Source organism: Limulus polyphemus, unplaced genomic scaffold (genome assembly GCF_000517525.1).
Source record: "Limulus polyphemus unplaced genomic scaffold, Limulus_polyphemus-2.1.2 Scaffold395, whole genome shotgun sequence".
Lineage (NCBI taxonomy): Eukaryota > Metazoa > Arthropoda > Merostomata > Xiphosura > Limulidae > Limulus > Limulus polyphemus.
Window position 1 is genome coordinate 301,568 of NW_013666005.1, and position 5,912 is coordinate 307,479.

Genomic DNA, 5,912 nt, shown 5'->3' on the forward strand with positions numbered 1-5,912 from the left:
AGAAAAACTTTAATATAAGTTTAACATAACAGCAAATGTACAACGTTTGGACAAGGTTTTGTCATCATCAGGTACAAGTTAATTATCAATGAAAGTTTTTACAAAGATAGACATTTAAGATTTCTTCAGATTGGTTAACATACAATTACATCTTTGATTTTTAACTATATAATACTAAGCCTTTCTGTCACTCTTTGGAAATCATTTTGTGACATCGTTTATAACATTATATCATTGTTTAATTTTTTTTTATATTGGTTAACATATATTACATGTTTTAGAGCTAATCTTTGACTTTTAATTATATGTCACTAAGCCTTTCTGTTACTCCCCAGACATCATTTTTGAAATCATTCATGACATCATATCTTTGTTGAAGGAACTGAAATCCATAAACAAGATTATTCCTCTAATCAAAAGCATTATACATATTTTTCCTATGCTCAGTGTATATTGGCATAAGTGTTATTGATATCAGAATGTTTTGACTGTCCATTTTAAAAGATGTTAACTCTTGACATCTAGTCATTGTTGATCTGAGTCTTTGGCAGTGTTTCATAATGAATTTTGTTTCATGTCATTATTTTTATCCTTATAAAGGTCATATTGTTATTCTAAGAGCTGGGTAGTTTAACATAATATTTAAGAACAAGGAACCCATCTACTAAACTAAACTATATTAGTAAATATCTCCAAGCTAGTCCTCATAATTCAAATATTTATCAAGGCTTCCCTTAAATTTATTTTTTCCACTGTATCCGAAAGTAACTCATTCCAAAAGCCAACAACCTTGTTGGAAAAATAAAACTTTCTTAGATGAAGATGATTCTTATTCTGCCAATATTTATATAGTCCTACCATACTCACCATTAAATATGAAAGAAGATGATGTATTGATGCAATCTGTTCTTTAACAATCTTAAACAACTCAATTAAGCCTCCTCTAACTCTTCCTAATCTATCCTTGTATGATAACCTTTCCATCCCAGGTATCAATCTAGTATCCCTTCCCTGAATTATTTCCAACAATTCAACCTCTTTCCTAAGGTAAGGAGCCCAAGACTGAACATATACTCCAAATGTGGCCCAATCATAACCTCTTTAAACTTTTATTCAAAAGTTCTGTAGGCAGAATCTAAAATCCTATTTGCTGTGCCACTAGCAACAGCACACTGCTTGGATGGCATCAGAGAGTGATCAACTACTAAAACACAAAGATCCTTTTCTTCCATATCACTATTTAGGTTATTCCCATCAAAGTTATATTTATGATTCAAATTATGGTATCCTATATGCATTACCTTGTGTTTATTATAATTAAAAGCCATCTACCATTTATTCAACCAACTTGTCAAATGATCTAAAACATTTTCTAAAGCAGCAACATTCTCTTCACAGCCAGCAACACCCAAAATCTTAATATCATCAACAAGTTAAGCAACTTATTGACCATATCGTCATCCATATCATTGAAGTAAATCAAAAAGACTAAAGGACCTAACATTGAGCCCTTAGGTGTCCCACTTGTGACATTAATCTAGTTTCAGTGAACTCTATTAACAACCCTCTGCTTTCTTCCATCCAGCCACTTTCATAAACAATTAGTCAAGTTAACCCTCACACTCTAGCTATTTCTTTTTTTTTTAAACAAGCTTTTTATATGGTATTTTGTCAATTGCTTTCTGAAAATCCACACCCTTACCCTCATCTACATAAGCAGTAACCTCTTCAAATAGTGTCAAAAGATTAGTAAGGCAAGAATTTTCCCTAGTGAAAGTATGTTAACTACGTAACAATATTTGTGAAGTTGTTTTGTTCTATTGTTCTTTCATTACTTTCCTGTATTTTGTTTAATTTCTGTTCCATATAAGATTTATTATTCCGCATCTGTTGTTTTATTCTTATTTTGCTGGTATTTAATCTTCATGAAGTCAACTTAGACAACATTCCATCCTCCACTCTTCTTATCATCAGGATAATTTTTCTACCATTACTGTTGCATGATGGTTTAAACTTGTTCAGAAAACTTGCATTGACTTGTGTGTGTAGTTTTATAATTAAATTTAAACATACTGATTTCCTGAAACTATCAAAGCATTGTACTTTTGAGGATATTTTTCTTGTTGATATGTGAACAACCCATGTTCATGATTGTAAAAACATATTTATGATCAGAAAAGTTTGATAAGTCACAAAATTAAAATATATATAGCAACAATATTCTGTGATGATTTGTTGTTCTAGAAAGCTTCTATTAACCAAGATTTTCCTCATTTACTGCTATAATCCATTTAGCTACTATCTTAAACATTCTAGAGAAGTTGCTTTAGCATTCCTAACCTGTAAGCTATCATGGGACCCAGTAGGTTGTAAATCTGTTGTCCTCTTTAACCTAACATTTGGTGATCATGTCATGATGAAAGAATTAGCACAAGGGTATTTTAAATCTATCTATTAATCCTGTATACACATTGGAACCAATGATCACCTTGTTATTTGTCATATGCATTCATACTTGAGTGCAAAGACAGATATTTATTACTCTTTTCGATGATTAAGACTATGCTGTTTCTTACTTATTTCTAGACCCCCTCCTTCTTGTAAGGTCAATTTTAGATCTGTATACATGAAAAATTAAAGTCAGTATACCTTATTTAACATTTTTAGTATCAAAGTCAATATCATATTTGTAATCATCTTAGTGTGATGGACAGTACATTCCTCTCTACATTCAGTTTTTAGTCTCGGTATCAGCTGTGGGATAAAGTAATATTCTTAACAACTGCAAACACAGGAACATTAAAAAGAAGAAAAGAAAATGATGTCTCAAGATGGCATCCAGGAAGTGACAAGAAAACAGTTATGTTTTACAGTTAGAAACAATTAAAGTTCTATGGTCATATTAAAGGAATCATGTAATTAAAATTTATTTTAACTAATTTGCATTTGGAAACAATAAGATTACTCTTTAGTGTAAGGTATGTGTTCATTAGATTAAAGGTTCTTCAGCATAGATGTTGGATGCTAAATATCTACAATTGATTATAGCATTGCTAAATTAATCAGCCTTTTCTGTTACATTTTGGGTAAATATAAAAATTGCTCATCTTCTTGTACTTGTAAAAATTGTAAATTTACTTGTTTATATATATACAATAAACCATTTATAAAAGTATTAGTGTATTATTACCCTTGGCATTTCAATGGTTCGGTCTTAATATACAAAACAGAGATATGTGTAGTGTTTTACACTTACCCCTTTATACTTCTGAATTCTTTTTGATAATGCATCAACCATAGAAGCCATTTCTGATAGATTTACTAGTTTTTAAAAACATTTCTTTAAAAAATGACAAAACTAGTTTTTCTCTGACCACTACTTTTTCTTGCTACTGCATATTAACTACAATTGTGCAATTTTTTAAAACAGTTGAACCATATGGAGTATATTACTTATGTGAGTTTCTTCTCAATCGTTTCTTTTGTGTGCAAGTTACTATCTTAGCTTATTTTACTGTGATTTGGGTTTCCTTTCTTTTTCTTTTTTTCTTTAGTTCCTTGCGATGTTCAATGTGCTCTTTATGTTTGAATGAACTAACAGCTGGTTCTTGCTAACATTTTTGTTCTTCTGGTACTGTGGATTCACAGCTGTTAGTCTTTTAGTCTTTATTTTCTTTTAAGTCTTTAATTAATTTGCTTATGTACTTTTCCCAAAAAGCCTCTTTTGGTTCATTATTTCTTTAGAATTAAAAAAAATCAAGAGCAAGTTGAAAATTTTACAAAAAAAATAGTTTCCTATGATTTTTAGCAATGATAAAAATATCTTTTTAAAGGATTGCTGTTTGGATGTGTACTTTTCCTCACATTTGCACTAAAATAATGATGCCCCTGTAGCTGATATATTAAGTTTCAGTTAGTAATGTTAAGAAATATTATGGGAACATAAGATATTAAGCCAGAATTATCTAGTGTAAGTATAAGGGATATTTTTTGTGAAAACAAAATATCTTAAGTTTTAAAATCATTTGCAATCTTGATACTTGATTTTGTATTATTCTGAGTTCACTGACCATTGAATATGGATCAGGTACATTAACACTAAGGATAAGGATACAGGAAAGGATCAGGCATAACTTTGCTTAACTTACTAGGTCATTCAGGTAGTTGGTCTGTTTGTGCCTTTAGGATCTGCTGTATGTGTTGATTGTTACTTAACAGATGCTTAGACACATGTGCTGTATATATACAGTGTACAGGTATATCCCTGTTGATGTGTTTAAAGTGGAACCAGTTGTGTTTCTGTAACTCTCATGTTTAGTTTAGTCTTAGTTAAGTTGCACAGTAATAGATAAATTGATTTATTAGTTATCAGGTGCATGTTTATGGAAAATATTAAGTATGTTTGCTTCTGATGATAAGATACCTGTAAGTTTTACAGTTTCTTATTATGTAAAATTAAACTTCTTCCTCTAAATATTCTGTGTTCAATATTATGGAATAATGGCATCTCAATTATGTATATTTCTTTGCTTCAATAGTCAGCTTTGAAATGAAAGAGTATTGTTGTAATTTTCTTATCATTTTTATAATCTGTAGCTAGAAATGTATATTAATCTAAGTGAACATTTTACAGTATGCATATCCATCTATGAATACTGCAGTCAACTTTGATTAGGCTTAACAAAAATGATATTTTAGTTCCATTTCCCTGACTAACCTTACCTCAATTAATGTTCAGTTTCATAAGAAGTACTAAAGATATTATAAATCCAAAATCAAATGCATCTTTTGTGAAATCATTAATGAACAGTTTGTAAAGGTAGAGATGATGTTTTGGTTTCATAACATAAGAGTTATATCACTTATTATACGTAACATAATTCACTTTAATGGACTTTAAAGAGTAGCCATGGTTACTATATATTATAGCTTTGATGGAACACTTGATGTATATATTAATTTTTATCTTCCAAAGCCAACTGTACATAACAGAACTTAATGCCAAATTAACCCTTTCGATATGGGTCACAGGTGAAAGGCAATGTCATCTCATTTGTTGACTCGCATTCAAAATTTTATTGACCTACTATTTTATGAATTTATGTCAATAATTTTGGTATCAAACTGTAGATTATAATTCAAATGTTAGAACTATACATTACTCAATCTGTTAATTTAAAAGTAGATATTAAAAAACACAGATAAACATTGATTTTTGTGTGTCACTTGGTATGTTGAATGCAGCACTGGTTCAAATTAGATGTTTGTGAAGTTAAAATACTAAATCTATAGTTTCGAACAAATTAGTAACTCAAATTACCGATATTGACAAACTAGAATATGAAATAAGAGCCTCTTATCTTTTCAATTTGCTAAGATATTGCTCACTTCTCTCTTCTGAACCAATATTTCAATGAGGTACAGTGTGTCTTTAGTCTGCACAAAATTTCATATTTTTTTTAGACTAAAATACATCTTAGTTACTAAGCTTGATAAATTATAGTGGAATTCTATGGTATTAATGTAGTAATTTATGATTCTTTAGTTGTTCAAGTATATATATATATATATAAAACCTAAAAAAAAAATATTTTGTTTCGTATCCTCCATGTGCAATTTTTTTAAAAGCTTAGTAACCTACATCGAGTAGCAACCAAGTACAAAGGTCATAACTTCTTTAGTTATTGTTCTATGTTTTACGAAAACTTAATGTAAGAACTTATTTCAAAATAGCAATAATCTGTATACATATATAATGTATAATAATTGCAATGTGACTGTACTTTACAAAATACTAGTCTACTAAAACACAGCCAAGACAAGTTACTTTGTGCAGACCAAAGGTCAGTTTTATGTTATTGGATATGGTAACATGAGTGTACGTGTGCCGCGTCATTGTAGCCTCTGTATTG

The 5,912-nt window shown here is 29.8% G+C and overlaps 1 protein-coding gene across 1 annotated transcript in view; it reads left to right on the plus strand.

Annotated features, from left to right (window-relative positions):
• The window catches only part of LOC106457946, a 94,899-nt gene that overhangs the window by 31,478 nt on the left and 57,509 nt on the right, over positions 1 to 5,912 (plus strand). The window lies entirely within an intron of this gene.